A 13,366-nucleotide genomic window follows, 5' to 3' on the forward strand; every position below is an offset into this window, starting at 1 on the left:
CCTTTTCCTTCTGTTGCTGTTTTCTTTCTTTTATCTTGCAGCCTTGCTTAAGTCTTGTTTATTGAAGGCGTCTTGCTATTGCCTGTTGCATGGTTATTTTCATCTTGCATAATTTTCAGCAAACGTCACTTTCAAATAAATAACCCCTTAAAATGTGACGCCATATAAATCACAATAATTAATAAATTATTGCCTTTAAACGTGCACTTTCCGTGTTTTTTTCATTGACGTCAGTTTTTTTATATAATCGAACTTTTTGCCTAAGAGATTGTGCCATTTTAAATCACAGGATATTTTTGTAAGCGAAACACTATCATTTATTGTTATTTTTATGATGATTGTTTTGATTATTATTATTATTTGAGTTTAACTCGGGAATTGTTTATCCAGGACTAGATAACATTCTCTCTCTCTCTCTCTCTCTCTCTCTCTCTCTCTCTCTCTCTCTCTCTCTCTCTCTCTCTCTCTCTCTAACCACAAATCGAGGAAAAGCCTGGCCGCTTACCTGGAGTTTTGATCAGCCTCAATGGTTTCATTTCTAAAAGCTCCAAATTTCCTCTTGATCCAGAGATGTCACGAATCGGAAGTCAGGTTCACGAAGGAGGTAAACACGAATTCGTATTTCCGAAACGCTCGTTTAGCTTCTTGATTTCTTTTCACAGCTTTCTTGCCGTTGGCTGTTTGCCCGTTTTTCTGTTAGTGTGTAGAGAGATGCACTATACTGTATCTGTACTTTTCAGTGTTATTCCGTAATTCGCATTTTTCTGGTTTCTATTTCATATCATTTTCATCGTTCCACTCGTGTTGATCAGTTGATTTATTTCTTAATGTATCTATTGATTCGAAAAGTTCGACCTTTCGGTGAAGGAGCATCGCCATTCGCTCAAGACGAGGAAAAATTGATGATATTCCGTAATGTGTTTTCGAGATCACGTGCAGTTGATTAATAGCTCACTCAAATGACATAAAGTGAACAGTTTGACTTCGTTGCCCAGAATTACCACGAAAGCAGAACCCTCCGCCAATCTGTACAGGTTCGAAAGAGCGCTCCGGAGAAACTGCAGCGGGGAAGGTCACCGAGCGTGCAAGCAACACCTGCCAAAGCAGAGTCGAGTCGGCGGTGAACATTATTCTGGTAGGGTGAAACACTCCTGCGACTGAAGGTTTTTCCGGTATAAGACTCTTCGAGGCCCTACGGTTTTGATGGCACACATTTTGACGTAAGTAATGAAATAGCGGATGAATAACTTGGTACCTAATTCAATGCCTAGGTCAGCACTGACATGTTGGAATGTTGTAGTTTGGGCGACGCAATGCCATGTCGATACTGGACCATGTCGATACTGTTGATTCGTTTGCTGGTTGGCAAAGATCAAGCCGGCTTCAGCCAACATTTAGGGTCTGCAGGTGGTGGAAAGTCATTGACTTTCAATAACAGGCCTCCCATAGGCAACTGAACTTGGCCGAAGCAACTGAAACTATGTCAGCAAATGTGTTTTGTCAATTTAGGGTTAATTTTGTTATCATTTTTTTTCACTCTTGTAGTTTTGGTATGTTTGAAATATCTGGTTGCCATTTACTGGAACTTATTATTATTATTATTATTATTATTATTATTATTATTATTATTATTATTATTATTATTATTATTATTATTATGAGACCCTCTCTTAGTGCAGGAGCATTAAAAGGGATACTAGCAGATGCTCGCATTTGCTAGTTCCCATATCTGTGTCATACCAATACCCTTACCCATATCTGTATCATACCCATACCCATATCTGTACCATACCCATACCCAAAACCGTTCAGTACCCATACTGATACCCATACCCATATCTGTACCATACCCATACGTGTACCCATACCTGTTCCATACCCATACCATACCAATACCCATACCCATATCTGTACCATACCTATACCTGCACTGATACCCATATCCTTACCATACCCACACCTATACCCATACACATATCCATTCCACACCCATACCCTTACCATACCAGTCTCATACCCTTACCCATACCCATATGCATCCCATACCCATATCCATACCATACCCACAGCTAAATTAACTCTACTAATAATAGTCAGCAAAGTCTACAGGTAGCACCAGCCCCATTTATCCTCCGGTCATATATATATGTATATCTTAGTTTAACCAGACCACTGGGCTGATTAACAGCTCTCCTAGGGCTGGCCCGAAGGATTAGATTTATTTTACGTGGCTAAGAACCAATTGGTTACCTAGCAACGGCACCTACAGCTTATTGTGGAATCCGAACCACATTACAGCGAGAAATGTGAATTTCTATCACCAGAAATAAATTCCTCTAATTCTTCACTGGCCGGACGGAGATTCGAACTCGCAGCCAACCGAGTGGTAGCTGAGAACGGAACCCGCTCGGCCAGCAAGGAACTACCCTCCGGTCATATACAAACAACTGACCATATCTTGGCGTAGGCGCAGGAGCAGCTGTTGGGGTTTTGACCCAATGCTGATGCCATTGGCGGTTCTGGACCATCACCAGTAGTGCCAGTTGTCGTTCTAGAATTACCCACTGAGTCCATTTCGAAGCGAAAATAAGAAAGCTCAGCCAAAAATCCTTTATTGTATACCGTTGTGTCACTTAATGTTGAAAATTTCTGGACAGGGATGGGAAAGAATGAGGGGGAGGAGGAAGAGGGAGGGGAGGGGGAGGGGAGTGGCACACGCACACATACACACACATGCAACACACACAGAGAGGCGGCCAAGGAAATTAATATAACAGGTGGTCGTTTCACCTCATTAAGCTTTTTTTTTTTTACATTTCTTATGATTATCTACTCTGGTGGTGGTAGTTCATAAATAATACTCGTTTATTCAGGATAAAATATATTATGTTTATCTTGTTTTTTTCTTTTCATTTATTTTTGACGTTTAATTAAAGCAGCTGTTACTTTCTATCCAAGAGTACCGTTTGTTTTAGTGGTTGGTCGGTCAGTCATGTTCGATATAGAGGATGTGTTTGGTGCCCAAGCGTCAGCTTTTGTTAGATTATTTTTATATAGAAAAGAAGAGAGAGAGAGAGAGAGAGAGAGAGAGAGAGAGAGAGAGAGAGAGAGAGAGAGAAAGGCTTGAAGTAATTCACGTGTATGTTTTCACCATTTTGCTGAACAATTCCTTTGTTTATCTAAGGCATATGAGAGAGAGAGAGAGAGAGGCTTGAAGTTATTCACGTGTATGTTTTCATCATTTTGCTGAACAATTCCTTTGTTTGTCCAAAGCATATGAGAGAGAGAGAGAGAGAGAGGCTTGAAGAAATTCATGTATATGGTTTTCAGCATTTTGCTGAGCAATTCCGATGTTTATTCAGTAAACAAGAGAGAGGGAGAGATTTGAAGAAATTTACGTGTATGTGTTTTAAGCATTTTGCCAAGTAGTTGAATAGCGTTTATTCAGTGAGAGAGAGGAGAGAGAGAGAGTGAGAGAGAGAGAGAGAGAGAGAGAGAGAGAGAGAGAGAGGGTAACTCTACGGTATGTACGTTTCACAACTGCCAAAGACCAAATTTTTTTTAATGTATTTGCAGTATAGACCTCTCTACTTACGCTTTTGCAGAGGTAAGCAGTGATGTCTACTATCAATAATGGCAGTATACTATGTAGACAAAATTCGATTCATTTGATTTTAATTTTGTTTGTTTTTTGTTGTTTGTTTAGATTCGAGTTTATAATCAGAAATTGGAAGTCATAGCAGGAATTGTGCTTGCGATGTTTGTCAAGAAAATACTCAGTATACTTGTTCTCAGTAGACTGGAGAGAGACCTTCATAAGATATAGAGTTATGAGCAAGAAAGTTTTAGTAAAGGCAGTAATTTCACCAGTCAGATATTCGTGTTAAGATAATTGCTTTTGCTGATTACCAGAAGGCTGTTGACATTCCCCGCAAACCAGTGTTATTGTAGGTCTTGCGTGATTGTGACATTAAATGTGAAAAGTTAGTTATTTTTATCCTTGAACAAATTGGATACAGATTCTAATTTTGATGGGGTCTTGTGAAGGTAATTTCCAGTGAAGTGGTGTGCTGCTAGAAATTTTCTTTATTATTTTGAGTCTTGTATTTTCCCTGCTTTTAGATTTTGAAAGGAAAAACGTTGTTGGAGATGGAAGAGAAGGTTTGGAATAGTTGAACGACAGAAAATTGACAGAATTATTATATTTATGGTGCTTCTTTTTATAAGGGACACACAGCAAGATTTACGCAGCTTAATAGATTGCATCATCCAGAGGGATGGGACTTCAAATAAATCTAAGAAAACCACTAGATAGAATGATTGATGGGGTTGCTTGTTCCAAATAAGTTTGAAGAGTGATATCCAATAGAGGTTCTCTTGAGCCTGAACCGAGTGAGAAGCTTTAAAAAAAATCTGACGATGTACAAGCTGAATAGGATTTGAAAATCAGAATTAAATTGGAGACGACGTGAAACACATACAGAAGTCTTTTACGATGTGAATTGCTAAATGGACGTGACAGTGAATCTTTGCCTACGAGATTTTGACGATTTGTGAATAAAACTTTATGAAGACTATTCTGAGTCCATCAGCAGGACAGAGTTAGAAATGATACCATAATGATTCCCTCGTAATTATTTTGTCGTCTTCAAAAAACCCTAACCTGTAGTGGGGTAGTGCCGTCAGTGCGCCTCATGCGGTGCATTGTAAGCATTACTTAAGGTTCTTTGCAGCGTGCCCTCGGCCCTTAGCTGCAACCCCTTTCGTCCCTTTTGTTGTACCTCCTTTCATATTCTCTTTCTTCCATTTTCCTTCCCACCCTCTCCTAACGATTCATATTGCAACTGCGAGGTTTTCCTCCTGTTACACCTTTCAAACCTTTTACTCTCAGTTTCCGTTTCAGCGCTATGACCTCATAGGTCCCAGCGCTTGGCCCTTGGCCTAAATTCTATATTCAGTTCAACTCAATTAAAAAAACTCCAGAAGAATATGACTGGATATTGGTTCCTTAATAATATAATCTTAATGAAAGATTATTCCCAGCTGATATGATCATCATTAGCAATGAATAAATCCTCTTGCTTACGGAAATAACATTAAACTTTTTAAATCATGTAGAGCAGGAAATTAAATATTCCACAGCCACAGTTAGGCAATGTTAGAGATATTCACGAACAAATGGGAAATGATGCATGATACGTTTCCCAAAATTATTTGATGGTGGCCACAATAAAAAAAAACATATCCATTAAATTTGGTAATTTTAAAATGAAAACCTACATAATAATAATAATAGTAATAATAATAATAATAATAATAATAATAATAAAATAATAATAATAATAATAATAATAATAATAATAATAATAATAACAATGAGCTACTCTGATAACTGCACTCTTCTCAATATTGTCAATACTTTCCGGGAGTTTTTTAAGTAGATAAGTTAATGATGAGAGGAAGTGGAGGTGGCTTGGACGTGTCCTTCGCACAACCCGTTGGGTGAAGAGCACAAGATGGCATTAGCTGGGGAGGAACGAAAGTTCCAATGTGCCACCTTTGTCAGTGAAGTATATATCCCCGTCACAGGAGTATAACAAAATCCTCTCCAACACAGGGTAAATCATTAAGTTGATTTCCCTTTTTCATTTTAGAATTTTTAATTAATATCCCGTGTACTTGGGCTAGGAATTATTATTATGTGTGTGTTATTATTATTATTATTATTATTATTATTATTATTTATTATTATTATTATTATTATTATTATTATTATTATTACTCGGAAGATTTAGAAATTAATTTTTTCATAATTCAAGATGCAAATTTTAATATTAATAAGAGCAGGGTTATGAGAATTGCTCGTTATTATTATTATTATTATTATTATTATTATTATTATTATTATTATTATTATTACAAAAATTAATAAATATATATTTTTGATGAGGCCACCATTAAATAATTTTTGGGAAACGTATCACTTTTATTATTTTCCATTTGCTCGTAAATGTCTTTAGTATTGCTTATTTGTGGCTGTAGTATATATAATTTTCTACTCCGTATGATTTAGACTATTGTTCTTTCCGCAGTGTAAACATGAGGATTTATTCATTGCTAATGATTATCATATCAGCTGTGAATAATCTTTCATGAAGGCATATTATTAGGGAACCAATATCCACTCATAATATTATCAAGTGTTTGGAAGACTGTGAAATTATGACGAATGAATGTTACTAATGCCATTCAACTTGATTACGTCTCTGGGAATCTTTTTATCTATTTCCCAAGTTCAGTTTTAAATTTATTTCCCAAGCTCAGTTTTAAGTTGATTTCTCTGTACTCGTAGGCAGTAATGAATTCCTTCATTTTACCGATCAGCTTTTTCTAGATAAAGGAAATTGATCGATAATGATTCCAGTCATTCGTTAACTCGGACGGTGTGTACATGCGTGTGCGCGCGTCCATGTTGCGAGTGTAAATTGGAAAATGTGCGTGAAATACACACACGATTATGGAAGCATGAGCCAACCCGTATTTGGGATTGTTTTTTTCATTTGTAAGATTCTTTTCTCTCTAGTCATCTTTAGAACCTGGTGTTCATACTAGCAACTTAAAACGAATTTCCGCTAATGGAACTTCCACACGAACGAAGCCTTTGGCGTTATTTGTCGTCCTTCAAATTCACGTCGGGAGTGGTTTATTCGTGGAGCGGATTTTTCCAGAGTGGGGAGACAGGGGTAGGCGTGAGAAGTCCTAGTCTTTCCTAGAATGCCGTGTCCTGACTGAACCAGACGTTGCCTACTTAACCTTACTTAGGGCACCGTGCCCTGACCAGACCGGGGGGCGACGGTGTGTTTGCACTCTCCTGGCCCCCCCCCCCACGCAGGTAACACTGAGTATCCCCGTCTCCCTACTCTGTATACTACCCAAATTCACTTAATGCTGTATATATATATATATATATATATATATATATATATATATATATATATATATATATATATATATATATATAATAATAAAATAACGCACACGTAAATGTATTATCCATGGCTGACATAACTCTCTGCCATGACTTTTTAGTAACATTATATGAACTAAGTTAATATCATTCAGAGAAAAAATTACCTTCCTACTTTTTTTTTTTTTTTTTCAAAAAATAATAAATTTAAAGACGCACACCAATGCATGACCAATTTGCTTTTATCTGTTGTTGTGTCACACTGACAAGTCAGCTTAGGTCACGAGTATCAAGGACACGATTTGCCATCCAGTACCAGAAGACTTTCATAGAATGCTTGCCATGACTTGCACTCATCCACACTGGCAGCCATAACGAAGAGGCGCGGGCGTTGCTCCTAAAAGCCTGATAAGAGTGAAGTTAACACTTGACCCACTATGCTACTGAGAAAGGACGACACGTACCGCACGTACGTACACGTAAATCTTATTACAATCTAATATATTTCAATCAATGTAATGAAGTCTCGTCATTACCATTGTAACTTAGCTCATGTCGAATCTTCCCTAGTAGGAAAGACACACGGAAACATAAAAACACGTACAAATTACATTCTGCACAAAAAACACTATTTAAATAAATATAATATATATATATATATATATATATATATATATATATATAAACTATGTATTCGTTACTTAAAAGCTGTGTGCATATACATATACTTATATATATATATATATATATATATATATATATATATATATATATATATATATATATATATATATATACAACTTTAAATAACAAAATACATTTATATATATATATATATATATATATATATATATATATATATATTTGTGTGTGTATATATATATATATTATATTTAGTGTGTTTTGTGTAAAATGTAATTTGTATGTGTTTTTATGTTTCCGTGTGTCTTTCCAATTCAAGATTTACATGAGCAGTTAAATGGTAATGATGAGTCTTCATTACATTTTGCTAAAATATCGGTAGATTGTAAATAAGATTTATAATGTACGTACGTGCGTACGTGTCGTCCTTTCTCAGCAGCATAGTGGGTCAAGTGTTAACTTCACCCTACCGGCTTTTGGAGCAACGCCCGCGCCTCTTCGTTTTGGCGCTAGCGTGGATGAGCAAATGCAACAAGCATTCTATGAGTCCCCTTGGTACTGGTTGGCAAATCGTGTCCTTGATACTCGTGACCTAAGCTGACTTGTCAGTGTGACACAACAACAGATAAAAGCAAATTGGTCATGCATTGGTGTTCGTCTTTAAATTTACTGTTTTTTTTTAATAATAGGAAGGTAATTTTTCCGCTGAATGGTATTAACTTAGATCACATGACATTACTTAAAAGTCATGGCAGAGAGTTATGTCAGCGATGGATAATACATTTGCATGTGTGTTGTTTTATTATTGTTTACCTTGAAAGACGATCTATAATAGCACGTTTTCTATCACTCAGAGGCGGTAGAGTCCACTAAGGTTTTTGTCAAGAGTAATAAAAGAACTGCGTATACTACCTAGCGACACACTGGCCACGTGTCATAGGCATTGGAACCTGTCCCCCACTGACTGTTGGCCTAAGAAACAGGAGATCAGTGCCTGCCCTATTTGCCTACAGAGGCACAGGAGGACTTTAACTTTAACTAACTTTATGCGCCCTTCTATCAAAAGGCACTCAGTAATGATAATAAAAAAAGTTTCCTTTACACATCCTTCTTGCGAAGGAACTTGATAACATGGAGATTGCGAAATGCCACAGATATATATATATATATATATATATATATATATATATATATATATATATATATATATATATATATATATATATATATATATATATATATATATACCTTGCCTCAGTAAAACCTTGTTGCAGTTGTTCGTTATAAAAAAAAAAATTACAGCAAAAGTCATATCCACTCTGAACAATTTCGACGTGATTGACATATGGTTTTCCGATAAATCATCGATCGCTCTTTTGTAAGGAAATTGTTACATTGCCAGATGCAGCTACTTCTTAGTACACCTGTGTGTGGCGTGATCTCTCTCTCTCTCTCTCTCTCTCTCTCTCTCTCTCTCTCTCTCTCTCACTGATTGGATATTTTGTAAGTAATGAACGTGAAGAAATAGCACATGTGATGTATTACTGAAAGTAATTTTACCTTATATCTTATTTTTCTACTTTTCCAATTTTGTAAAATAACTGACTTATTGTTACTATTTCTGACACCAAACTGAGTGGGAGTTATTCGTAAAACAACATTATACTCAGTATGGGGTTATGGGTTATTATTACTATTGTGCTGTTGTCAGTGTCCAGCTCCCTACTTTCAATAACCTTGACTGACAGTTGTGAAGGCAGAGCTACTAAATTGGCCAACATATGAGGGCCATAACGGGAAAAGGAAAATTGCAAAGTGACACCAATGTTAATGCATCACCCACTCATGAGTCGTCCTTCACCGTAAAAAAAAAAAAAAAAAAAAATTGGAATAATAAGAAAAATTAATAAGTCTTTCCGACTTGGCAAAATACCTTTGAAACATAACACCTCCGGATTTGAGTCAATTTTAACGGAATTATATTTTATATATATGGTTTATTATGGTACAAAAACAAAATATGTAGTTAAAAAACCAAATTTCCAAATACTTCCGACTTTAGCAAAAACCACTGTATTTAATTTTTTTGTCTGTATACCTTGAGTTCAAGTCCATGAACTTAATATTATTATTATTATATTATTATTATTATTATTATTATTATTATTATTATTATTATTATTATTTTGCTTTAATCCCTTATCGCTGGAATTTTAGGCTTCGAAAATTTGTCAAAGGACTGTGAACCCATTTTTTGTCAAAGGACTGTGACCTCCATTTTTGTCAAAGGACTGTGACCCCCCTTTTTTTGTCAAAGGACTTTGACCCCCCTTTTTTTCAAAGGACTGTAACCCCCATTTTTTGTCAAAGGACTGTGACCCCCTCTTTTTGGTCAAAGGACTGTGACCCCCTTTTTTGTCGAAGGACTGTGACCCCCCTTTTTTAGTCAAAGGACTGTGACCCCATTTTTTTTGTCAAAGGACTGTGACCCCCTTTCAAAGGACTGTGACCCCCTTTTTTGTCAAAGGACTGACCCCCTTTTTTTGTCTAAGGACTGTGACCCCCTTTTTTTGTCAAAGGACTGTGACCCCCTTTTTTGTCAAAGGACTGTGACCTTTTTTGTCAAAGGACTGTGACCCCCCTTTTTTTGTCAAGGACTGTTATTCCATTTTTTCAAAGGACTGTGGCCACCTTTTGTCAAGGACTGTGACCCCCTTTTTGTTAAGGACTTTGACCCCCTTTTTGTCAAAGGACTGACCTCCCTTTTTGTCAATGGACTGTGACCCCCTTTTTTGTCAAATGACTGTGACCCCCTTTTTTTGTCAAAGGACTGTGACCCCTTTTTTTGTCAAGGACTGTAACCCCCTTTTTTCCTTTGTTGTTGTTAACGTCAAATCTTGCCCACTATTAGGTAATATTATATGAGCTTAGTATCATGCAGCAGAAAAATTACCTTACTAGTATTAGTACATTTTTAGATTCAGTTAAAAATATAACAGTAAATTTCAAACTGGATTGAGGAACGCATTTGAAATGGAAGTTATCTTGTGCCTGTCACAGATCTCGTGTAAACCAATTTATCCATGAATTTTAAATTCTGATTTCATAGGATCCTGTTCAGTACAGAAAATCCCATTTAAAATGACACGAGAATTTTATTGGTAGAATTTAACACTGCGGGTAAATATTTTGGTGTTCTAGTGCAATTTTTTCTTCATATCGTACTTTATCATATAATTCGTACTTTTTTATACCTACAGAGAATTTTATATAAAGGTTCTAATATATAACAGTACAAGTGCTGTTTTGAAGTACCAAGCTTCATTATGGATGGATGTGGCATCCGTTAGACAATTGACAGGGTTAGAACAGATTTTGAAGGTAAATGAAAGGTATTTGACCTTCCATACTTATTTTTAGTATGACTCTTAAGCCCCGTACACACTATGCATCATGTATCAGCCACATGATGCGGTAGTGGTGTTGGAAAAAAATTACTAGCGGCAAACTGTACTGCAACACTGCTCACTTGTTCTCCGGCCAGATTTGACAGTAAAGCGTCACATGTTCGAGAAAGAAAGTTGAAAGGGATATACAGAGTGCGATGGATTAAGGGAGAGGCAAATATTCCTTTTCCCTTCCTTGTCATGTTCTTCAAAGTGACTTTAGCCACACCAATTATTCAAACATCTACTGTGTATTGTAATTCATAAAATACTTGGGACCTATAAGCTTTTCAGATATATATATATATATATATATATATATATATATATATATATATATATATATATATATATATATATCTTCCCAAGCATCCCAGCCACCCAAACACTCAATTTAAGGCTGGAAAATACAACAGTGTAGACTGTTGGTCCTTGTCCATTCAAGAGGTTTGGTGGGTGGTGGTGAGTGGGCCATCAGCACTGGAGCTGAGTGGACATCCTCCCCCTCTGAACGCTGATGCAACACTGAGCAGACACTTGAAAATTGAAATCGGTCTGGCCTATCAACACGTTGGTGATGCGGCTTCGTGTTGAAAAAGTGGTTTTTCAACACGTCCGTTCAACATTCTCGCATCATGATGCATAGTGTGTACGGGGCTTTATATTACGTGAGCTGCTAGTGAGTGATCATATGATATTAATGATAATATCCTCAGTAACTCTATATGATATATATATATATATATATATATATATATATATATATATATATATATATATATATATATATATATATATATAAATAAATTTTCGACTCGACGACATGGAATTAAGTTGTAGTTTCATCATTACTCATATAGTCCTGAGCATTGGTTTCTTGTCTTGTCGTGGTCTGTTAAAGTTTAATTATCAAGATATTCTTTGATTATGCCGCAGGATCAAGAAGCATTATAGTTGTAATTTACGCCAAGTGGTTTGAACACCAGATAACATCTTTTCATCATTTCCTTATGTTTCTGCAGCTGCCATTCAACACTCACGTACAGGTTTAGACGAAAACATTACAAAAAAAATCATTCTTCAGGACATCATTTAATCTGTATTGAAGCGGATTTGTTCACAAAGATTTTTCAGTTGAGTTGTCAATGTCATATTTATCAGTGTTCTCATTGTTCGCATGATTACATTTTTGTGCACATGTTCAATATTACAGAATCATTGTGTATTCTTGTAGTCCAAGTTTTTCAAGATTATTATTTTTTTCTGCTAGCCGTAATTTTTCTAAGTTTTCAAAATCATTAATTTTTAGTTTTCTGTAAAAGAAAACTATTATGCCCGCTTTGTCTGTCCGTCCGCACTTTTTTCTGTCTGCACTTTTTCTGTCCGCCCTCAGATCTTAAAGGCTACTGCGGCTAGATGGCTGCAAATTGGTATGTTGATCATCCACCCTCTAATCATCAAACATACCAAAATGCAGCCCTCTAGCCTCAGTAGTTTTTATTTTATTTAAGGTTAAAGTTAGCCATAATGGTGCTTCTGGCAACGATATAGGATAGGCCACCACCGGGCCGTGGTTAAAGTTTTATGGGTCGGGGGTCATACAGCATATACCGAGATCACCGAAAGACAGGTTTAATTTCGGTGGCCTTGATTATCCGCTGTAGCGGCTGTACAGAAAACTTGATTGCGCCGGAGAAACTTCGGCGTATTTTTTTGTTTCCTGTTAATCCTAGTTTCTCAAAATAATTTTTTTTTTTATTTGCATTAGCCCTAGTTTTTCAAATAACTTTTTCCCTGTTAGTCCTGGTTTTTCAGAATCATTTGATAGTCTTAGCTTTTCAAAATCATAATTTTTTCTGTTGCTTGTTGTTCAGAATTATTTGTTTTGTTAGTCCGAGTTTTTCAAAATCATTGCTTTTTTTTCCGTTTGTCGAAAGGTGTGTATGGCTTTGTATATTTGGAAAAAAGGCGGAAACTCCTGCCGTGCTCTCTCTAATAGGTGCCTGCTAAGTTCCCTGATATAAACGCCGTGTGATAATTATCTACCGTATGTGTGGTTGTTTCAGGTAGATACGACAAAGCGTTACTGTTTTAACATATGTTCGATTAAAGAAGAACCTGGTTGAAAATTAAAGAACCTGGTTGAAAAAAAGAATGAGATCTTTGCCCTTGTGTCGACGGCAAAAAGCAGCAACACCAAAGACCAATCTCCAATTTTCTCCAGTTCACGATTGTCGAGTGGTGCGTGCCCGACCGCACCTGGCTCCTCTCTCTCTGTCTAGTGGGGAGCGCGTACCACCTGGGGTACGCG

General features: G+C 36.4%; 1 protein-coding gene across 2 annotated transcripts in view; it reads left to right on the plus strand.

Annotated features, from left to right (window-relative positions):
• LOC136840170 (afadin- and alpha-actinin-binding protein B-like) overlaps nt 1–13,366 on the plus strand; it is a 422,145-nt gene that overhangs the window by 265,661 nt on the left and 143,118 nt on the right. The gene's annotated exons all lie outside the window — the stretch shown is intronic.

Source organism: Macrobrachium rosenbergii, chromosome 7 (assembly GCF_040412425.1).
Source record: "Macrobrachium rosenbergii isolate ZJJX-2024 chromosome 7, ASM4041242v1, whole genome shotgun sequence".
In the NCBI taxonomy this organism is placed as follows: Eukaryota; Metazoa; Arthropoda; class Malacostraca; order Decapoda; family Palaemonidae; genus Macrobrachium; species Macrobrachium rosenbergii.